We start from the raw sequence: 24184 nt of genomic DNA, 5'->3' as shown, positions 1-24184 counted from the left end.
CTCAGCAGGGAGCCTGCTTCTCCCTCTCCCTCTGTACCTCCGCCTGCTTGTGCTCTCTCTAGAGTTCTCTCTCTCTCATAAATAAAATACGTAAGAAAGCAAGCAAGCAAGCAAGCTGGGGTGGGGAGGAGAAAACACTTTTTAAATGTATTGTAAGATGAGAAAACTTACCAACATAGTTGTATATAAACTACAAGACTCCCTGTTAGTGATTCAGAAAGTACCTAACACTGAAGGAACACTGAGTAACAGTGAGAAGTTCAGGCAATTTTGAATGAAATTAAGCATGGAACTGGCAGAGGACATGGAGGCAGAAGTATGTTGAAGTTGGGTGTGAGGACAAGCTGCCTGACTAGGCTAGAAAAGAGGCAGTGACAGGAGTGACTTGATCGATTGGCAGCCTGCCCAACAGAGCACGTGAAGGAAATCAGATCTGCTAACAACAAGCTCCCCACACACTGGGTTTCTAAGCAAGGTACTGACAAAGACTCAGAGCAGGGTAGACCTTGGAGATAATCAGCCCCTCATTTTACAACTGGGGAGAATGAGGCCCAGTAGCATTCAGTGACTTGCCTGAGGTCTCACAGTGAGTGGAAGAGCTGGGACTAGGGCCAAATGCAGATCAAATCCGTTACTGAAGAGGATCTGATATTCATGTGAGGGATGAGGGGGGAGGGGGAGGCACGGGACACAAAACAGTCTAGTCATTCAGGTTTGTCCTGATTAGAGCCCAGAACAGGATTATGCTGGAAAAAAGGCCACGACAGGTGACAGCCAGGGAAATAGGTGCAGATGACTTAAGACATTTAGGAAAGAAAAACCCACTAAGACTTATTTGGTACAAAAAGAGAGAGAGCATTATAAGCACTGATTGCTATCAAAGAATATCATCTTCCCACCAGCATTCACCTTTGTGAAGCTCTGGTACAGAGATAAGCCAGCAGCTTCTATTCAAGGTCCAGGCACCTGCCTTTCCCAGGCCCATTTCCAGAACCTAGAAAACCAAGGACTCCTTGTCAATTCCAACACATATGACCTACCCATGGTAGGATGACAAGTGAGGACCTAGAGAGACGAGATGGCTAACTACTATATCAGCCCTGCAGTATTCACTAGAAGACTCTACATCAAGGGGCACCTGAGTAGTTCAGTCGGTTGAGTGTCCATCAGGTCATGATGTTGGGGTCCTGGGATGGAGCCTCACTTCTGACTCCCCACTCAGTGGGGAGTCTCCTTGTCTCCCTCTCCGTCCCACCACCTGTGTGCCCTCATTCCCGTGTCCCCCCCTAAAATAAATCAATCAATAAAAAAAAAAAAAAAAAGAAGAGGAGCTTCTGGATGGCTCAGTCAGTTAAGCATCTGCCTTAGGCTCAGGTCATGATCCCAGCGTCCTGGGATCAAGCCCTGGGTCCTGGGTCGGGCTCCCTGCTCAGCTGGGAGTCTGCTTCTCTCTCCCCCTGCTCTTGTGCATACACACACTCTCTTTCTATCTCCCTCTCAAAAAAATAAATAATCCTAAAACTTTTTAATTTTAAATTTTAAAAAAATTTAAAAATTAAAAAAGAAGAAGAAAAAGACTCTATGTCAAGAATTATGTTCAGGGACACCTGAGTGGCTCAGCCATTAAGTGTCTGCCTTTGGCTCAGGTCATGATCTCGGGGTCCTGGGATCAAGCCCCGTATTGGGCTCCCTGCTCAGCGGAAAGTCTGCTTCTCCCTCTCCCTCTGCTGCTCCCCCTACTTGTGCTCTTTCTCCCTCTGTCAAATAAATAAATAAAATCTTAAAAAAAAAGAAATTTTAGCCATGGTTTTAAAAGCTAAATGCTAGACTAACTGTAATTATGTATAACTAATAGTCCTCAGCAGGGGACTATGGCCTTGTACAAACTTTAGGGGATATGTCTAGATAAAGAGAAAATGGAAAATAATACCTCAGCGTAAGGCTAACCACCACCTTCCTATTTCCACAGAGATATCCTTGGCTTTGTGTATAGAACTTTGCTACTCAAAGTATAGTTCAGTAATATTGGTATCACCTGGGAATTAGAAATGCAGATACTGAGGCAGCAGCCTAAAACTACTAGATCAGAATTTGCATGTTAGCAAGACCCTTCCCCCAGAGGAGATTTATATGCACATTCAAGTTTGAGAAGCACGACACAAAATACTTTAAGGGTGCACTGTATATAGCAATACCAAAAAGATAAAGTACCAAACAGGCATATAAAGAGACAAAATATCTGCTCACTTTCTGTATATCATATTTTATTAAGTACTGATCAGACAGACCTTCAGTGTTTTTAATCAATTTGGTATTTACTAACGACCACATGATCTAAATGTGGGATCCATTTCACTTCCTGAAATAACATACCTTAGCTCTAGAGCTTTCAAGCACATGAAATATAGAACAGTTTAGTTGTTCTGAAAATATAATAATGGTTAATTTTATGCAAGTTCCAACACTGAGTTCAGAGCACTTCTCTACAAGCCCCATTAATTCCTACAGGTTCCTGGGAGTATCATTAAATCCCCCAGCATCCCTAAGAAGCAGGTGCTTGGCAAACATCCAATCTCCAAATGAGATTCAGAAGGATGTGGTCCTGAAAATGCAGTACTTTCCTGCCTCATCCTGCCAGTGTAGCTTCTCAGGCCCAAACTCTCTCCCCCACTGAGGCCTCATACAGCTGCACACTCAAGTACTTCCCAAAAGGGAGAAAGGTCAGAGGTATCATTATCCCATAAGCACTTGGGATTCCAGCTGTGGAGAAATTAATCCGGTTAGGGGTTCAGGCAGAGAAGCCCTGAGTAAGATCTGGAAAGGCAGAAAGAACTACAAAAGAAAGAACCTACTGAGAGGCTTTTATACAGGTCCCAGATATTTGGTCCCAGATATTAGGAGAGGTCCCAGATATTTGGAGATTCTAAGGTGGGGATTGGGAGCAAGGCTTGGCAGACATGTGAGAAAATGATGGGGAGAGATGAGTATCCAACCCCCACATGCACCTCAGGGACAAGAACAAAAAGATAAGAGATTCCTCCAAATGACCTCTTTTCTTGATAAAAGGAAGAAAGCCAATATAGGGAGGAAGCTTATGAGTTGGAAGCAAGACTGGAAGAATCCCTTCAGAATGTTTTCCCAATATATGGGGGAAAAGCAAAGGAGAAAACAGTACACATTTAACCAGAATCTTACAGGAAGCAAACCACCGGGAGAATTAAGAGTCCTGTGAATAATCAAAGAAAGGCAAGGGGATTCCTTTCCAGTTTAAAATCGGTGCTGGAGGGTCAGACAGTCCTGGACTTAAGGCCACCTCCAGCTCAAGGAGTAAGTAGAAAAGGGAAAATCTCTACAGACACCAGTAAGCAGAGCAGTGTCCAAAGGGAGTTAGAAACCAGAAAAATGCAGAAAATGGGATAGGGCAAACTAAGATAGAAGAGTTTCTGTTAGTAGAAAGCAGAAAGATAAAAGATAAAGTAGACATACGAAAGACAACATGCAGGCACCCTTTTGGAGGGGGATCTTTTCCTTGGGGGAGGGGAATTCAGGAGATGTGACTATAGGAAGTATGCTCAGAAAAAAGGTCGCAGAGGCAGAGAAAGTGCTGTGCAGAAGATATGCATTCACCAGAGGAAGGAAGAGGAAATGGGTGCCCTGACCAAGCAGGGAGAGCACCTAAAAGGGAAATGGGGTTCCAAAGAGGAAAGGAAACTGAGGAATGAAAATGTCTTGGATAGAAGAAAAGCTAAAAAGGATAGGAGGCATGCTCAAGAACCAAGGATCATGGACCCGGAATGAGAAGACTTAGAAAAAAATGTGTGTCCTCCCGACTTAAAAGGTTTCAGGAAGGTGGCTGCACCCTGAGAACTGTACAACCAAAAGGGGTGGATTCTGTACATTTTGGAAACACAGGAAATAAATACACTCTCAGATATGAAAATGAGTCCCCCCCAGGAAATAAAGTAGTTCCTCGATTTGAGGAACTCATGAAAATGAGTGCAACCCCAAGAATACAGTGACTAGAAAAAGCAGTGAATTCCTTTATTTGTGCAACCGCAAATATCCACCTACAAACTTCAGGATTTGGATCGCATTTTCAGTAGACTCTGGAAATGAGGAGCACCCCCAGATTTCAAGGGCTGGGGAAACGAAGTAGCCCCTAAATTTAAGAAATTTTGGAAAGCATGTTGCAAGATCTGGGGCCTGGAGAAGGGAATTCTTTCTTGGATTTGTGGGAATAGAAGCACCCCCAAAACTTTGGTTACTGGACCCCAGATTTGACTCAATAAAGGGGCAAACCCCAAAATCTGAAAGGAGTGCGTGTTCAGATTGGAGGCTCGGAAAAGGGAGTGTCCTCCCAATTTGGGGGGGGTGCCTGAGAAATGGGTTACATCCTCCGTTTGAGGGACTTTGGAAATTAAGATAAAACCCCAGGGCTGGAGTTTAATAAAGGGGATGCACCACATTCTCTAAACTATAGAGAAAGGGGACACTCCCATAGTCAGGGGCTTGAGAAAGGGGTGTGCTCCTCAGAATAGGATAAAAGAGTCAATAAAAGAAAACGCGTTCCCAAAGCACAAGGTAAGAGCAGCGGCTGGTGGTGGAGCTCCCGGGGACCACACAGCTCAGCCTCTAGCCCTAGCGCTTACCCCCCACCCCCAACACGGCCCGCTCCGCGCCCCGAGCCCGCACCCCGCGGCCCAGCCCCCTCGAGCGGCGCTGATTGGCCGCGGCCGCCGTCATTCCCTCGGGCAACCCTGAGGATTGGGCGCCGCTCGCACGCCCGCCACGCTCTCAGCAGCGGTCCCTGGGCCTCCCTCCGGGCTGGGCGAGCGGGGCCGGGCGGGGAGCGAGGCCGGACAGGGGACCGGAGCAGCCGTGGCGGCCGTCACCGCTCCCGCTAGCACAGCGCGCGCAGCGCGCGGGCCCGGCCCAACCCGGCCCAACCCGGCCCCGGCCAGCCGGCTTCTCCTCGCCGCGTCTCGCCGCGAGCTCACCTCACAGCCCCGCTCCGGCTGCGCCGCTCCAGGACCAACCGACAGAAGGACTCTGCGTGCTGCGCACCACGTGACCCTCGGGACGCGCCCAGCGTATCCCCCGCCCCCCACACACACGCACCCTCGCCACCACCGAGTGACGCAGCGCCCCAGCTGCCCCGCCCTCGGCCCCGCCCCGCCTGATCCCCGTGGAGATGGCTCCCGCGGGCCACGCCTACTGCCCTGACGCGCGGGAACCAGGCCGGCGCCCTGATCCAGAGCACGAAGTTCCCATTCACCCATAACCACTGAGGTAACACGAAGCCTGGGACTGGACACTACCCATCACCTGTTAATTTCGCCGCCTAAGTGCATCTCGAAGCCTCCCACTTTTCTCCATCCCGCTGCCGACACTCCAGTCTAGGCCACCTCTCTCTTAGATGATGGTGCTGGTGCCCTCCATCCCATTACCCTTTCCCCTTCCAATCCATTCTTCACACACAGACAATGGAGCTTTTCAAAACTCAGGTATAATCACAGCACACCTTGCTCAAAACCCATTGCCCACTGTTCTTCGGGGGTTGAAATCTTAATCTCCACTGTAGCCTATCAACCAGGCTCTTCGAAGCCTGAACCTAACCTGCCTTTCTCACATTCTCACACATCCTGCTTTCCCACGTTCTCGACCTCTTTCTTTTTTTTTTTTTTAAGATTTTATTTATTTATTAGAGAGAGAGAGAGACAGCGAGAGGGAACACAAGCAGGGGGAGTGGGAAAGAGAGAAGCAGGCTTCGCGCCGAGCAGGGAGCCCGATGCGGGGCTCGATCCCAGAACCCTGGGACCATGACCCGAGCTGAATGCAGTCGCTTAACCAACTGAGCCACCCAGGCGCCCCTCGACCTCTTTAAAGTAAGTGCTCAAGCCAGGTTCCTTGCCGCCTCAGGGTCTCTGCACTAATACCTCCAACACTTTGCCTCATTAACTCCTAGCTAGGAAAGGATTCCAATTGCTGGTGTGCAGAGGAGCTGTATTTTGCCTCTGGGGACCTAGGTGGGAGTGGCAGCCACAACCAAAGGGTATGAAATGTTTTCCCAACGGGACTTGGGAAGTCCCAAGGAGAAAGGCTGAACATTCGTTATTTTTGAGCGACATGAGGACTTTAATTTACATCAGAAAGACAAAGCAGCCAGATTGCACTTCTTAAAATGTAAATCCAATCATGTCACTGCCCTGCTTAAAATGGCCAATCCGTTCACCTGCATCCTTCACCCTTGTTCATCCTCCGGCCACAATGACTTTCTGTCAGTTTCTATGGTTCTTTCTAAATTCTTTCCAGCTGCTGGATCATCCAATAAGCTGTTGCTTTTTGCAAAGCTGACTCTTCATCATGCAGGTCTGTTTGTCATCACCTTAGTGAGACTCTCTTTAGCTGCATTATTTAAAAGTGCTTCACTTGATCAAACGCCTGCCCCTTGACAATTACTCTCTACCTAATTACTGTTCATTTTCAGCAGAGCACTAACACAGTTTTAATTATTTCATTTGTTTGTTCTCTTGATTATATTTGTCTATTTCCTAAATTAGAGTTAGGAACTATCTTATATCAACTGAATTGTCAAACCTGACAAATAATAGATGTTCAATGTATTATCTGTCAAAGGAATGAAAGGAAAGAAAATGATATTTTAAAAAAACTAGTAGATTCTTCTTTATGGCGCAAGTCCATAGGAGAGTTGTTCTTCAAATCAGGCTTGAAGAGGGCATTACCTCCGGGCAGAGGAAGAGGTTCTGGGAAACCAGGGACAAAATCTTCAGCTGTGTTCACTTCAGCAGCACATATACAAAAATCATAACAATACAAAGATTAGTGTGGCCCCTGTCCAAGGATAACACGCAAATTAGTGAAATATTCCATTTGTGTTAAAAAAAGAAAAAAAGAAAAAAACTTCAGGAATTTGAGGACCAGAACCACCTGCAAAAACTCAGCTCAGTACTCCAATACAATAAGAAAGGACCTTCCCAGGATCCTCTCGGTTTATGTCTCTTAACATGAAATTGTTCAAATGTTAGTGGCTGGGGCATCTTGGCTCAGATGGTTAAGCGTCTGCCTTCAGCTCAGGTCATGATCTCAGGGTCCTGGGAACCAGCCCCATGTCAGGCTCAGCAGGGAATCTGCTTCTCCCTCTCCCTCTCCCTCGCTGCTCTCTCTCAAATAAGTAAATGGAATCTTCAAAAAAAGAAAAAAGAAAGAAAGAAAGAAAAAGAAAGAAAAAATAAATGTTAGTGGCTGTTGTAGCATAAGAGGATTTGTTGTCGCACAACCATAATTAATGCCAAGAATCCCGACTCAATAGCCGCACATAAATACAACCTGTTTCTTCACTTACTCAGCCTGCATGCATTGAAACCAGGGCTTGAGCTGAGCACCAAAGACATGGTAGAATGAGATGTAGGCCCTGCTCTCAAGGATCTCACAGCCTGGTAAAGAAATCATTGCAATTTGTAAGTTAAAGTTCTCTTTGTCTGTTGCAAGTTCAGGCACTGACACTGTTGCCAATACAAGCAAAAGAGAAATATATTACAAGGATATTAGGGGCCTAGAGCATGCACTGGAGGGCAAGCACGGAAAACAAGCAGACAGAAAAGCAGCTTCACCAAGAAGCAACTGCTGCTGCCAACAGCACCACACACCACGGCTGGGATTCAGTCCTAACATCCTTTTGTCTTTGAGTCACTCACTTAAGAGGCAAAAATCTTGGCCCAGAGCCGCTGTTGATTGGTCAATCTCAGATCACATGGATTAGTCCAGGCTGCCAGGAAAAGAAGAGAGGAGCAGTATGCCCCTAAGGATATTCCCCCGAGTTGGGAAAAGAGGGGAGAGCTGATGCTGGCCAGGCAAAAATAACTTGATACGGATATGAAAAAAGTACCTTGGGAGTTAAGCTCTTCCTGATTCCTGCAGAAACCTGGCTTGCCAGCTTCTTCTAAACTGGACCTTCACTACCTGCTAGTCACAGAACTCCAGTTTGCAAAATTCTGATCTAAAGTCCCAGTCTTACCCCTGCCTCCTTAGCAGCATCCCTCTTTGGGCCTTAAGATTCTCCCCACTACAAAAAAAAAAAAAAAAGATTCTCCCCAGCATCTCACTAGTAGTCGGTCTCAACCTCCCAATTATGTCTTAGAGCCTTTCTTTGTGCAAGATAGGCATTCAACTAATAGTTACAATTAGTGAATGAGTGAAATAATGAATGTAAAGCAGCCTCAATTCCACGAAGTAGAATCTCTCCTGCTAAGTGTCTAACGAGTTCAGAACTCTGGTCCCAGCCTGTAAAATGACAGCTCCCCAAGGAAACCCTACATGCATGTAAGGTATATAGTAGCTCAAGAGGCGGGCAGTATCTGCATGGAAAGTCCTTTCACTCCCTATGAATCACTTTTCTCCTTAAATTGTCAAATTTAAGTTAAATAGCATATGAGAAAATTTATTATAAACTGCAAAGTTCTATATAAATGATTTTCTGATTGCTTTCTTACTAGATTCGTCATCATCTAGAGTATTCAAAATGTCCCTGGCTAAAGAGAAACAGAACTAAAGGCCTAACATGAGATAGGATATTCAGTTAGAAAACTGATCTTTCTCAGCCTCTAGCCAGCAAACCTTTACACTCTGTCCTTATGCAACCCCAAGGTATTTACAATGAGTCTGTCTAGGGAAAAGGGGAAAACTAAAATAGAAAAGCAAGCCCCTCAGCTGTGACTCACACTCAAAGACCCCATATACTCAGAGTATCACAAGCTTGAGCATGTCAGTCTCCAAAGTAGGAACTGGGGTATGATATCTGCAGCACTCAGCTGAGTGTGAGAACTCAGGAAGCCGGAAACCACAGTCACAGCAGCATCTGAGAGGTCCAAGAACCTTCACAAGGCCCCGGGGGACTCAAGGGAAGCAAGTTGAGTCTTGGCCCTGGCCTGAGGTCTTCCAGTCTGGACCTGATGGAAGGTTCTTGAGCTCCCCAAGCCTTAGTGCTCTCCAAGTGAGGGGGAGGAGAATTAAGTAGGAATTCTAATATATTTCCAGCATTTTGCAAGATTATGGGGGGGTGGGAAGAAGAGGAAAAGGAGAAGAGAACATTTTTTATTCTTGTCCTAGATACTAAAAAGAATAATAAGGGGCACCTGGGTGGCTCAGTTGGTTGAACGACTGCCTTCAGCTCGGGTCATGATCCTGGAGTCCTGGGATCAAGTCCCGCATCGGGCTCTCTGCTTAGCGGGGAGTCTGCTTCTCCCTCTGACCCTCCCCCCTCTTGTGCTCTCTCTCTCTTTTTCTCTTTCAAATGAATAAATAAAATCTTTAAAAAAGTAAAATAAAATAAAATCCACCTGGATCACTTCAAGGGACTAAGTCCTGTTCTACTTTGTCCTTTGGGAGCCCCAGTACCTAGCACTGTTCTCTATAATTTAAGCATACTTATTAAATATTTCTTGTGGGTTGAAACTCATGCCAATCCAGGGATAAAGAGAAAGGGGGAGGAATGGAGGTTAAAGAACTTTATTAAATGATCAGTCTCTAAATCTGTTGGTACTCCACTCCCCAAATGTCTTATAATTTAATTGTAAATAGTTAATGCTATCCATATGGTTCAAATCCCAGAAACTATATAAAAGGCATACAATGCAAAGTCTCCCTCAAATTCTTGTCCCTCATTGGTCCTGTTTCCACTGGTTAACCACTACTCTTACTTTCTTATGAATCTTTTCAGGGTTTCTTCATACATATATAAGCAAATTCAAATATAAGTTCAAAAAAAATACCCCAGATATAAGTTCAAATATATTCTGACTCTTCTATACAAAAGGAAGCATGTTTTTAAGTTTTTTGTTTTGTTTTGTTTGTTTGTTTGTTTTTTAAGTTATCTCTACACCCAACGTGGAGCTCAAACTCACAAACCTGAGATCAAGCATCATGTGCTCTCCTGACTGAGCCAGCCAGGTGTCCCCAAAAGGAAGCATTTATTGTCCTCCACCTTACTTTTTTCACTAAACAACATATTTGAACATCCTGGAATACATTTTGTACAAGGGCATAAAAATAACTTCTTCCTTATCTTGTTTTATATTACTGCTCCATAGTATCTCTTGTGTGGATAAACTGTAATTTGTTTAATCGGTCCCTTATTGGAGGCCATTTAGGTTGTTTCCAATCTTTTGCAATTTAAAAACAATGTTCCGGGGCGCCTGGGTGGCTCAGTCGTTAAGCGTCTGCCTTCGGCTCAGGTCATGATCCCAGGGTCCTGGGATCGAGCCCCGCATCGGGCTCCCTACTCCACAGGGAAGCCTGCTTCTCCCTCTCCCACTCTCCCTGCTTGTGTTCCCTCTCTCGCTGTGTCTCTCTCTGTCAAATAAATAAAATCTTAAAAAAATAAATTAAAAAATAAATAAATAAATAATAAAAATAAAAACAATGTTCCATTTACAAATAGTAAAGCACATGTGTGCATACAGAACTATAGTCTAGATTCTCAGAAATGGAAGCTCTGAGCCACAGGAGTATAGGCATTTATAACTTTGTTAGAGATTGCAATTTGCCCTCTATAGATTCCCCAAAGATATAACTCCACAATTGCAAAATATGTCACAAGTAATCTGTTACTTGTAATAATTAAGATCCAGTCATTTATTTATAGTTTAAGAAATAGAAGGTGTTTCAAGATTATTCCCATTATGTTAATTCTCGTTTACTTTCATTCCTGATAAGGAAAGAAATGAGTAATGTTGCAGTTTCTAGCTAGAAATGTATATAACCCACTGTACAACTGTGTTTATCACACATGTCAATGTCCCCCTGTGTGTCATTGAAAGAGATATATTGGAAGTTATCTTGATGATCTTTTTTTTTTTAAAGATTTTATTTATTTGACAGAGAGAGACACAGCGAGAGAGGGAACACAAGCAGGGGGAGTGGGAGAGGGAGAAGCAGGCTTCCCTGTGGAGCAGGGAGCCCGATGCGAAGCTCGATCCCAGGACCCTGGGATCATGACCTGAGCCGAAGGCAGACGCTTAACGACTGAGCCACCCAGGCGCCCCTTGATAATCTTAATGTAGAGGAAAATATCCTTAAGCATGAAAGGACAAGTCATTAAGGAAAATATTATAAATTCAACAATATTGAAAAATCTATTCTATCAGGGTGGGGCTAAAAAAATTCTATCCACAAATGTACATATATATAAACAGATGGTTTGCAGTATGTAGGGAAATGAGAGTGGGAATGGAGGCTAAGGAAGTGTAACTCAAACAAAGAGGGGCCACTTTGTTTCCAATGTTCATAAACAATGTTGCAATAAGAAAAAAGAACGGGGGGGGGGGGAGAAAACCAACTTAAGATAGAACATGGTTTTAGCTAAAATGAAGCCCAGTCTGGGGAAGATTAAAAAGGTGATGATGGGGGTGCCTGGGTGCCTCAGTTGTTAACCGTCTGCCTTCGGCTCAGGTCATGATCCCAGGGTTCTGGGATCGAGCCCCTCATCGGGTTCCCTGCTCAGCGGGAAGCCTGCTTCTCCCTCTCCCACTCCCCCTACTTGTGCTCCCTCTCTCGCTGCGTCTCTCTCTGTCAAATAAATAAATAATATATTTAAAAATTTTTTTAAAAGGTGATGATCGCTTCTCAGCCTTTTGGCTAAGATCAAGTGTAAATAGGTGATGATGGTTTGGAGAGAGATTTTTGTTTTAAAAAGAGAAAAAAACAATGTTGCAATAAATAATTCTCTTACTGATGATCATTCACAATGTTTCCAATTGTTATAAACAGTGCTTCAATAAACAGCCTTGTATGTTCAAAACAGGAAAAAAAGAGGGGTTGTGTCTGGCTTAATGGAAACGGCACCAAGAAACAAATATATGAGTATATCTGTAATTATGCACATTTGATGTTAAAAAAAAAAGTAGTGGTGGTGGTGAAGAATGTTAGTAATCGACATTCTGCTGCTCAAACTCCACTGGATTCCCTCTTACCTGCTTATTGACTCACTAAGACCTAAAAGCTCTCTCCCCCTTCTTTGTTGCCCCACACTTGTGCATTTGAAATCTCACCTCCTAGACTTTACCCTACCTAGCACAACCCACAGTTCCCTTGGGCCTAAAACCATATCTGACATCCAATCTGGATCCCGAATTCCAGGCTCTAAATAGCACACTAAAGAAAGTCACTGGATGGTAATTATGGAGAAACAGGTAGTCACAAGTACTCTCACACCTTATTCTATTTTCCCTGCTCTCCTTGTCTATATTACTGTCTTTTTTTCTTTTCTTGCTACTTAATAAACCCTTTTCAGGTCTTTACACGTTTCTTTCCTTTTTTTTTTAAATTTATTTATTTAAGTAATCTCCACACCCAATGTGGGGCTTGAACTTACAAACCCTAGATCAAGAGTCACATGGTCCTCCCACTGAGCCAGCCAGGTGCCCCTGGGTCTTTAAGTTTTTTATTTATCCTAGTTGCTAAATTATCATCCCTCCTCCTCCTCTTATTTTCAGCGGACCCTTTTTATTGCAAGAGGTAAAATAGAGCCAGAAACTTCTGCATACTTGGCTAAAGTAGAAATGAAAGGCTTCATAAAAACCCAAAAGACAAAACCTGACAACTACAAAAGAGCTAGATCCTGCCCACATTTAACTCTCCCTGCCCCAGAGGGCTTCTGCCCTCCCACCACATGCCTTGGAGTAGGACCTCTGACTTTTCAAAGGCCAGATGACAAAAGAAAAGTTATATTTATATTCCCTACAGATTTTCCAAATTTTCCTTTAACCCCTACACCCTCACCTTTGCCTGCCTCCCCTTCCTGTTCTACATCAAATCTTTCTCCCTTTTGGAAAAAACAATAATGATGATAATATTTAGTGAACATTTACTGTTTGCTAGGCACTGTGCTAAGTACTTTACATGAATTATTTCATTTAAAACAATAACCCTTAGGGGGCGCCTGGGTGGCTCAGTCGTTAAGCGTCTGCCTTCGGCTCGGGTCATGATCCCAGGGTCCTGGGATCGAGTCCCACATCGGGCTCCCTGCTCCGCGGGAGGCCTGCTTCTCCCTCTCCCACTCCCCCTGCTTGTGTTCCCTCTCTGGCTCTCTTTCTCTCTGTCAAATAAATAAATAAAATCTTTTTTAAAAAATTAAAAAATTAAAAAAATAAAATAAAACAATAACCCTTGGAGGGGTGCCTGGGTAGCTCAGTCGTTGAGGCTCTGCCTTTGGCTCGGGGCATGGTCCCAGGGTCCTGGGATCGGCCCCGCTTCGGGCTCCCTGCTCCGCGGGAAGCCTGCTTCTCCCTCTCCCACTCCCCATGCTTGTGTTCCTGCTCTCTCTGTGTCCCTCTCTGTCAAATAAATAAATAAAATCTTTAAAAAAACAAAACAAAACAATAACCCTTGGAGAGGGGTCCTATTTATTATCATCATTTTGCAGCTGAAGGAATGGAGGCCCAGAGAAGATAAGTTGCTTGTCTAAGGTCACATTGCTAAGAATAATAAAAGTGCAGGGGTGACAGCCTGGCTCAGTCAAAAGAACATGTGACTCTTAATCTTGGGGTCATGAGTTCGAGTCCCATGTTGGGTGTAAAGATTACTTAAATAAAACTTTTTTAAAAATCTGTTTCATATCCTTAGAATTTAAAATTCATAACGGTAGGGACACTGTTTTGTTTACTGCTATATCCCCAGTGCATGGAATAATGTCTAACATGAAATAGGAACTTAAAATTTCTCATGAGAGTATCAAACAGTATTTTTGGGGTACTTCGGTTATGCCAGGTACTCTAAGCTTTTTACATATTTATTTTCTCATCCAATCTTTATAACAACCTTATAAGATTTAACAACCTTTTAAATGTGATGTCCAAAACTTTCCAGTGGCCAGGGGGCCTGGGTGGCTCAGTCGATTATGCATCTGCCTTTGGCTCCTGTCATGATCCCAGAGTCCTGGGATCAAGCCCCATGTTGGGCTCTCTGTCCAGCAGCAAGTCTGCTTCTCCCTCTCCTCCTGCTCCTTCTCTGTCTCCTTCTCTCTCTTGCACGCGCGCTCACTCTCTCTCTCAAATAAATAAATAAAATCTTAAAAAAAAAGAAAAAAAGCTTTCCAGTGGCCTATCAACAACTCTGTCTCTGAGAAAAAAAAGGAAAGGTTGATTTTCAGCATTTGCAGATCTATTTGTGGTATAAATACCCACACTGTGGCTGATTTCAAACTACCAATGTGAGATCAACTGGCTCACAAAATTCCTGGACATTTTATAATTGATTCATGAGCCGGTCCAAGTCCACTCCAGCACACCACTGGCTACTGTTCTTCCAGAGCATGGAAGCCCTTTCACAAATTAGCCCTTATGTACCTTTCCAACGAAATCTTCTGACTTTTCAACTCACCCACGCAGCCGAATTTGAAATCATACAGAATTCCTGTCTGTGTGGGAACATGCCCTGCTTGTCTATACTTAATTGTCACTGGGCAACATGTTCTATTTCTGAGTTCTTTCATCCTTCTTCTTTACATCCTGGCTTTATACTGATGCATCTCCAAAGCAACCCCAACTAATTCAACAAATAGTTGTTAAACAACCAGCACATTCCAGGCAGGATGCTAGGAGCTGGGGGAGGCGTGGAAAGATAAAGGAGAAGCAGTCAGTGTTCTCAGAGTAGCTCACAATCTGGTAGTGAAGTCAAATGTGTAAATTGAATTACAGTCCAGTAAGAGCAATAATGAGAGATTGATTGAGTCTAACAATGGTAGTCATGATAAAGGCCAACTTCCTAGAGGAAGTAAAACACAAACATCTTCAAGGACAGATATTTCTAGGCAGGGAGATGCAGGCCATCTGAGACTTTGTGAACAGATTAAGAAAATGGGGTAAAACAGATGATAAGGCTTCCTGCATTCCTCTGTGCTCCCTAAAACCTTCAGTGGGAAACTATTGCACTCTATATAGCAGAATTTCCAATGGGAAAATGATCAATGTCAACTAATAGATCATGACCATAGGACTTAAAAATAAAATCTTTTTTTTTTAAGATTTTATTTATTTGACAGAGAAAGACACAGTGAGAGAGGGAACACAAGCAGGGGGAGTGGGAGAGGGAGAAGCAGGCTTCCCTGTGGAGCAGGGAGCCCAATGTGGGGCTCGATCCCAGGACGCTGGGATCATGACCTGAGCCGAAGGAAGACGCCTAACGACTGAGCCACCCAGGCGCCCCAAAAATAAAATCCTTAAAAAAATAAATGGGGTGGGGTGCCTGGGTGGCTCAGTCAGTTAGGCGTCTGCCTTCGGCTCAGTTCATGATCCCAGGGTCCTGGGATCGAGCCCCGCATTGGGCTCCCTGCTCAGTGGGGAGTCTGCTTCTCCCTCTTCCTCTCCCCCTGCCCCTGCCTGTGCTTTCTCTCTCCCTCTCTCTCTCTCTCTCTCAAGTAAATAAATAAAATCTTTAAAGAAATACAATAAGTCAACATCTTGAGAAATGTCTGCCAAGATTTTATATCTGTTGGTTTATCATCAAATCCATGGCTAGCAAAGTAGATATTCTGTTGCTAGATCCAAGACTGCCACAGAACTTGATAGACTTGCTTGAATCAGTACAAACATTGGAAAATGTAGCAGAAAACATTGGAAATGACAAACCAATGTTGGTGGCATATGGAGAAAAGGACACACGATAAATATATAAATAATAAAAATAATAAAGTTAACACTGTGTGTCAGCTACTGATTTATGTGCCTTATTTCCATTAACTCATTTAACTTTTGCCTCATTTTTTTGAAATTTTTTAAAGATTTTATTTAGGGGCACCTGGGTGGCTCAGTCTTTAAGTGTCTGCCTTCGGCTCAGGTCATGATCCCAGGGTCCTGGGATTGAGCTCCGCATTGGGCTCCCTGCTCAGCGAGGAGCCTGCTTCTCCCTCTCCCACTCCCCCTGCTTGTGTTCCCTCTCTTGCTGTCTCTCTCTGTCAAATAAATAAATAAAATATTTAAAAATAAATAAATAAAATACAGTTTTTATAAATAAATATTTATTTATTTGAGAAAGAGAGCACAAGTGGGGGGAGGAGCTCAATCTTGGGACTCCATTCCGGGATTCAGGGATCATGATCTGAGCTGAAGGCAGATGCTTAACCAGCTGAGCCACCCAGGTGCTCCAACTTTTGCCTCAATTTTATAAACTAGGTTCTATTATTATCCCACAGATATTTCACAAATGAGAAAACTGAGACTTAAAACATGTTGTATAGTTCACTCCATGTTACAGACATACAATGGAGTGCTGGAACCAGCTTCTATTGATTTGCAAGAGCTGATAAATATTCATCTGGTAGCTTAAAATAGGCCATAGTGGGGGGCGGGGGGACGCCTGGGTGGCTCAGTTAAGCATCTGCCTTCAGCTGAGGCGCCCCTGGCATTTTTTTTTTTTAATCTAAACAAAAATTATGTCTTGGTATTCATAGCTGGATAAATTGTAAACTAATAGCAAAAATAATAGTTTATTTTTTGAATGGTGCTAAGGTCTTCACGTACATTATCTTACTTAATCTTTTTACTTAATCCTCAGAGCCATCTTCAAGGCTGGGAAAAGTGAAACTTAGCTAAGAGATAATTGCACAGAATTACAATATGTAGGAGAATGGATGAGAACCCATCTCTGTTCCTGCCTGCTCTATACCTACCCTTCTCTATTAGAATTGGTAGGTGAATTTGTTAGATCCACAGAGTTAATTTGCGTGATGGAGTTTCATTGTAATTGTAGGGCAACAGAAGGATGTTATTAGGCTTGTGGGAGTGATTTGGCATATGATTAGAAAAACAAAAGCCTATAGGCCTTAAAAAAGACATTAAGAATTAACTGAAGGAGGGACGCCTGGGAGACTCAGTCGGTTAAGCATCCAACTCTTGATTTTGGCTCAGGTCATGATCTCAGGGTCCTGGGATCAAGCCCCACATCAGTCTCCACGCTTAGCGGGGACTTGCCTTGAGGATTCTCTTTCTCCCTCTGCCCCTCCTCCCACTCAAGAGATCTCTCTCTCCAGTAAATAAATAAATCAAGATTTATTTAAGCAAAGATTTGAGGGCTTTTTACTTCCAGTATCTCCCTCCAGCATCTTGCTCTAGATTCTAGAGGTCCATAGAAGATCGCTTTTTTTTTTCCTTCTTTTTTCCTGAGGTAAATTTCACATAACATAAATAAATCAAGATTTATTTATTTACTGGAGAGAGAGAGAGCATGAGCAGGAGGAGCAGAGGGAGAGGGAGAAGCAGGCTCCTAGTTGAGCAGGGAGCCTGATGCGGGGCTTGATCCCAGGACCCTGAGATCCTGACCTGAGCCAAAGGCAGACGCCTAATGACCGAGCCACCCAGGTGCCCCGTAAATAAATAAATCTTTAAAAAAATTAACTGAAGGCTGAGGGAAATGGGGAAAGACATGTAGAAGGTAGCATTTGAACTGGATCTTGAAGAGTAAATATCAGAACCTTACATATTAGTCAAGGTCATGTAAGGAGGTAGAAACCACATGCTACGAAAGAGAATTTAATATAATGGATTGTTAACTACATAACTGAAGAAGTAAAAGGAGAAATCTAAGGTATCATGGTGGTAGTAATTGTAGGAACACCTACCACCTCTAGGGCTGAGGAAATAAAGGGTAGAAGTTGGAATTACTAAAACGTAAAACTTAAAAAAAAAAAAATTAAAAGAAGGGCCAAACAGCTGAAATTTGGATGTCTGAAGAGGAGGTACTGCTTGTGTCTCTGAATTGGGGGGAAGGGCCCCACGGGGTTGAGACCCAGACCTGTGAGTAGGAGGCACTGGGCAGTCAGTGCTTGTGTCTCTGAAGACAGAATAATGAGACTGGTTCTATAAGTATTGGAAAAACTGCATTCTGATTCAGCTGCTTGTAATGGGAAGGGACTGCCACTGCTGGAATTGAGAAGCTTTGCTGGATGCCATAGATAGGAACAGGAAGCAAACAGGAAGGAGGCTTCCATCATTCCTCCTGAGCCTTGCAGTGTTCTTCTGGTAGTCTCTATTGGGAGACCTTAATAGAGAGCCACTATGAAAGGAGAAATATTTGCAGAGTCCCAACCCCAAAAATCCTAAAGCAGAGGGTGGATTTAGAGGTGAGAAAATACCTAGTAATGACTCACCTTACCTGGTCAGAAGGCTCTGTATGGCCTGGCTTTTTTTCATAAGCTTTTTTTTTTTTTTTTAAGATTTTATTTATTTATTTGACAGAGAGAGACACAGTGAGAGAGGGAACACAAGCAGGGGGAGTGGGAGGGGGAGAAGCAGGCTTCCTGCGGAGCAGGAAGCCCGAGGTGGGGCTCGATCCCAGAACCCTGGGATCATGACCTGAGGCCGAAGGCAGATGCTTAATGACTGAGCCACCCAGGCACCCCTTCATAAGCTTTTTTGCTACAGCCACATGACATTTTGGCAGATGCTTAAGGACAGCATACTTCCTCCTGCTACAAGGCCTTTGGCATATTTTAATCTATGACTGGAATGTTCTTCACCTATTAAATGCCCTTTCTCACACTAAATCTTCCTTTAAGATGTTTTCATAACACTGTAACCTCTCTTGTAGCATTTGTCACAGTTGTACATCTTTTTACAGATATGGTCTTTTGATCAATGCCTGCCTCCTCCAACTAGATTGTAAGTTCCAGGAGGGCAGAGGCCATGACTGTGTTTGTACTCCATTCTTTGTTTTCCTAGTGCCTAGTTTAGTAACTAACACATTGTAAAACTTCAGTATATATTTGCCTGAGGAATTATTTCAATATCCTGAAAAGAGAGAGTGAAGCCATAACATGATGAGAGATGTGTAGTAGAAAGCAAAGATTTGAGGGCTTTTTACTTCCAGTATCTCCCTCCAGCATCTTGCTCTAGATTCTAGAGGTCCATAGAAGATCGCTTTTTTTTTTCCTTCTTTTTTCCTGAGGTAAATTTCACATAACATAAAATTAACCATTAACTATACTAATGGATCTAATTTTTGGTATTTACTACATTTGCAATGTTGTGCAACCGTCATCGCTAGTTAGCTCCAGAACATTTTCATCATACCAAAAGGAAATCTCATACCCATTAAATAGTCACTCCCCGGGACCCCTGGGTGGCTCATTTGGTTAAGCATCTGCCTTTGGTTCAGATCATGATCCTGGGGTCCTGGGATCGAGTCCCGCGTCGGGCTCCTTGCTCAGTGGGGAGCCTACTTCTCCCTCTGCCTCTGCCTGCTGCTCCCCCTGCTTGTGCTCGCTCTCTTTCTCTCTCTGACAAATAAAGTCTTAAAGAAAAAAAAAGTCACTCCCCATACTTCCCTCTCCACATTCCCTGGTAACCACTGTCTGCAGAATGGAATTACCCATTCTGAATATTTCATACTACATATATGACCTTTTGTGTCTGGCTTCTTTCATTTAGCATAGTGTTTTTGAGGTTCGTTTACTTTGTAGCCCATATTAGTACTTCATTCCTTTTTATGGCTGAATAATATTCCATTGTATGGCTATACCATCTTTAGTTTATGCATTCATCAGTTGATAGACATTTGGGTTCTGTCTATTTTTTCGCTACTATGAATAGTACTGCTATGAAAATTTGTGTACAAGTATTTGTTTGAAAACATATATATATGCCTTTAAACAAAATCAAGAGTTACATGCTCTACCAACTGAGCCAGCCATGTGCCACTGAAAATATATTTTCAATTCTTGTGTCTATACCTAGGAATGGAATTACTGGATCATATGTTAATTCCATATTTACCTTTTTGAGAAACTGACAAACTGTTTTCCACAGGAGTTGTACCATTTTACATTCACACCAGCAATGTCTGAGGGTTCAACTTTTTCCATGTTCTTGCTGACATCTCTTGTTCCTTTTACAACCACTGCATACAAGTCATATATTCCAACTCAGATGCTTCATTTATATATGGAGGTAGGACCTGGTTACTTAAAGATATTTAGACAAATAATGTCTCTTTGGCCCTCCTTCAGAAAATAATTGTTAAGGATCTATTTTTTCTGGCTCCAGAAAAGAATGAGCCTACTAAATACATCCTTATTTTCTGGGCTATTCATTGTATAGGGCCATTCACTCATATCAAGTAATCACATGCTTTCATTCAAAATCATTGTGGGTTGATACTTCTTTTGTTTTTCATACAACATTTTCTTTTTTTAGATTTTATTTATTTATTTGACAGAGAGAGACACAGCGAGAGAGAGAACACAAGCAGGGGGAGTGGGAGAGGGAGAAGCAGGCCTCCCGTGGAGCAGGGAGCCCGATGTGGGGCTCGATCCCAGAACCCTGGGATCATGACCTGAGCCAAAGGCAGATGCTTAACGACTGAGCCACCCAGGCGCCCTAACCTGGAAACTCTTGAAGGAAAGAGACTGTGCTTTTATTTTGTACCCACAAATTGTCCTGCAGAGTGCTGAAAATACTGAAGGTGCTAAATATTTATTGAATGAATTAGTAAACGGTATATTTCACTAATAAAATTCCAAAAGAGTATTCTAAATTATGTTTTGTTATATTGAATTTTTTCACTTTTGTTTTCAAGCTAAAATAATATTTTGGACAATTCTTTTGCCCATGGAATGGACAAATGGGCTATATTATCACCTTATTCATGAGTGCCCCTTAGTTTTCTTGATCCCATAAATATGGGAGGTTAAGACATTGTACTTTGTTTTTATTAAGATTTATTTGAGAGAGAGAGAGAGTGTCCTCGGGTGAGCATGAGCATGAGTTGGGGGGAGGGCCAGAGGAAGAGGGAGAAGCAGGCTCCCCACTGAGCAGGGAGCCCAACTCGGAACTCGATCCTAGGACTCGAGGATCATGACCTGAGCCAAAGGCAGATGCTTAACTGAGTGAGCCATCCAGGCCCCCTGACATTGTAATTTTTTAACCAAGTATTAAACTCCGGCCAAAACATCAATTGTTGTTTCCTTATCTAGTTCACATAGGCTCTTAAGAAACTGCACGTTAAAAAAATTAATTAAAAAAAAAAACTGCGGGGCGCCTGGGTGGCTCAGTTGGTTGGGTGACTGCCTTCGGCTCAGGTCATGATCCTGGAGTCCCTGGATCGAGTCCCGCATCGGGCTCCCTGCTCGGCAGGGAGTCTGCTTCTCCCTCTGACCCTCCTCCCTCTCATGCTCTCTGTCTCTCATTCTCTCTCTCTCAAATAAAAAAAACAAAAAAAACCCCTGCATCTTGAGTTTGAGGGACAGGATTCTCTGTTGGTGATACCAAGCAAAATTATAAGAGTTGCAGTTCATGGTATCAGCCTTAAATAAGTGGCTAGTGATGTACCCCTGAAACAGCTCCTCTTCTTTTAAGGACTAATCATTCTCAAATTGATGAAAATTCCTCTGGGATATGTGACTACAATGCCCCTGACATTATGGCCAGTAGAGAGACAAGTTTTTGAAACAAATGCCAAATTCAATCAGTAAATTGATTAGACAATCAAGTACTAAAGGGGGAATGATAATTTCATACACCCGAATGCAGGTGGCAAAATTAATTCCATCTGTATGAAGAGGCTTGAGTTTCTTGCTGTCATAATTAGGGAAAAATAAAGGTTCATTGTGCCTGAGAGTGGCTCAATAATATTGCTGGAAACTATCAGGCAGACTATGCCACTGCAGTCTCTGCTCCAGGTGAAAAACTCTGGTCAAAAAGGAACCTTGGTCTTCTGAGTTAGTGTCTGCATATCTGCATTCTCCTGTAATGTCAATCACAAGTTTTTTCAGGTAATAAAATCCTTCTCTTATTGGTGTTTTTTTTATACAGAGAGGTTTAATTTTAAATATAGATATGATGTCGGGCGCCTGGGTGGCTCAGTCGTTAAGCGTCTGCCTTCGGCTCAGGTCATGATCCCAGGGTCCTGGGATCGAGTCCCACATGGGGCTCCCTGCTCAGGGGGAAGCCTGCTTCTCCCTCTCCCACTCCCCCTGCTTGTGTTCTCTCTCTCGCTGTGTCTCTCTGTGTCATATAAATAAATAAAATCTTTAAAAATATATATAGATAGATATGATGTCTTGAAACTTTCATATTAAATTTTTTTTTAAGATTTATTTTATTTATTTTTAGAGAGAGACTCCCTGCTGACCATGGAGCTGGATGCAGAGTTGGATCTCATGACCCCAAGATCATGACCCACGCTGAAATTGAACACACAACTGACTGAGCCACCCAGGTGCCCCTTAAAACTTTTATATTAAGTTTAGGGGTACTTTGTATATATTTATAAATTAAATTGTAATGTTTAAGAGAATTTTGCATACTAAAGATTCTAGTTAAATATGTATGATTGAATGATTGAGATTTGTGATTTTATGTGGAAAGGTATAGGAAACCACATCAGAAAATTTTAAGAAATTTTAAGACTAACTATATTTGTAATTTTTTTTTAAGATTTTATTTTTAGGGTGCCTAGGTGGCTCAGTCAGCTGAGCATCTGACTCTTGATTTTGGCTCAGGTCATGATCTTAGGGTTGTGAGATCGAGCCTCACATTGGGCTCTGCACTGGGCATGGAGCCTGCTTGAGATTCTCTCTCTCTCCTTCTCCCTCTGCCCTCCACCCCCCTCTCTCCCTCTCTTAAAAAAAAAAAAAAAATATATATATATATATATTTTCTTAAGTAATCTCTATACCCAACATGGGACTGAACCTACAACTCTAAGACCAAGATTCACACGCTCTACTAACTGAGCCAGCAGGCACCCCTCTATAATTTTAATATCTTGGATTTAGAAGAATTGTTTACATACTTGGGAAAGTTAAAGTGCTCAAAATAATACATGTTAAAATGATAAAAGGGGGTGCCTGGGTGGCTCAGTCAGTAGAGTGTGACTCTTCATCTTGGGATGGTGAGTTCAAGCCTCATGTTGGGTGTAGAACTGACATCAAAAAACATGATAAAAGGGGGGGCCTGAGTGGCTCAGTCATTAAGCATCTGCCTTCGGCTCAGGTCATGATCCCAGGGTTCTGGGATCGAGCCCCACATCGGGATCCCTGCTCTGTGGGAAGCCTGCTTCTCCCTTTCCCACTCCCCTTGCTTGTGTTCCCTCTCTCGCTGTCTCTCTCTCTGTCAAATAAATAAATAAAATCTTAAAAAAACAAAACAAAAAAACCAAGGGAGCCAATGAACATACATTTAAAAAAAATGATAAAAGCATACTAAATTTGAGGAAATTTGTCTAAAGTAAATGGGACTCATTTTTTTGAAGAGTTTTGTCTGTTCAAGCTGTATTTATTTATTTATTTATTTTTATTTTTAAAGATTTTATTTATTTGTCAGAGAGAGAGAGAGAGAGCACAAGCAGCAGCAGGCAGAGGGAGAAGCAGACTCCCCACCGAGCAAAAAGCCTGATGTGGGACTGGATCCCAGGCCCCTGGGATCATGACCCAAGCCAAAGGCAGACACTTAACTGACTGAGCCACTCAGGTGTCCCATGCTCAACTTGAATGGTTAAAGTGAAGGTGAGGGGCGCCTGGGTGGCTCAGTTGTTAAACGTCTGCCTTCGGCTCAGGTCATGATCCCAGGGTCCTGGGATCGAGCTCCGCATCGGGCTCCCTGCTCAGTGGGAAGCCTGCTTCTCCCTTTCCCACTCCCCCTGCTTGTGTTCCCTCTCTCACTGTCTCTCTCTCTCTCTGTCAAATAAATAAATAAAATCTTAAAAAAAAAAAAATAGGGCGCCCGGGTGGCTCAGATGGTTAAGCGTCTGCCTTCAGCTCAGGTCATGATCCCAGGGTCCTGGGATCGAGCCCCACATTGGGCTCCCTGCTCAGCAGGGAGTCTGCTTCTCCCTCTTCCTCTGCCTCTCCCCACTGCTCCTGCTCTCTCTCTCTCTCTGTCTCAAATGAATAAATTAAAAAAAAATTATTAAAAAAATAAATAAAATAAAGTGAAGGTGATTTTAAAATTTTTGCTTCATAAATACAATTTTAAAATTGTGAGTCTTTAAGTTTTAAAGATAACTATTAAAATGCACTTACTTTTTTTTTTAAGATTTTATTTATTTTTGACAGAGAGAGTGTGTGTACAAGCAGGGGAAGCAGCAAGCAAAGGGAGAGGGAGAAGCTGAGCAGGGAGCCCAATGTGGGGCTTGATCCCAGGACCTGAGATCATGACTTGAGCCGAAGGCAGATGCT

General features: G+C 43.1%; 1 protein-coding gene and 1 non-coding gene across 4 annotated transcripts in view; one reads left to right on the top strand and one right to left on the bottom strand.

Annotated features, from left to right (window-relative positions):
- PHF20 (PHD finger protein 20) overlaps positions 1-5122 on the bottom strand; it is a 144328-nt gene extending 139206 nt beyond the window's left edge. For all 3 annotated transcript variants that reach the window (XM_045885700.3, XM_064573101.1, XM_045885702.3), the window contains exon 1: positions 4998-5122. The gene's annotated coding sequence lies outside the window, so the exon portion shown is untranslated. The remainder of the gene's footprint in view (positions 1-4997) is intronic.
- A 1671-nt stretch (positions 5123-6793) lies between these two features.
- Positions 6794-6897, top strand: LOC123852181 (U6 spliceosomal RNA). Its single transcript, XR_006792801.1, has one exon. It is a non-coding gene; the product is annotated as a U6 spliceosomal RNA (small nuclear RNA).
- The last annotated feature ends 17287 nt before the right edge of the window (positions 6898-24184 follow it).

The sequence above is a fragment of the Mirounga angustirostris genome, unplaced genomic scaffold, assembly GCF_029215605.1.
Source record: "Mirounga angustirostris isolate CCGP_5_RB_7025 unplaced genomic scaffold, mMirAng1.0.hap1 SCAF_10, whole genome shotgun sequence".
NCBI lineage: Eukaryota > Metazoa > Chordata > Mammalia > Carnivora > Phocidae > Mirounga > Mirounga angustirostris.
This window is presented reverse-complemented; position numbering and strand designations above follow the sequence as displayed.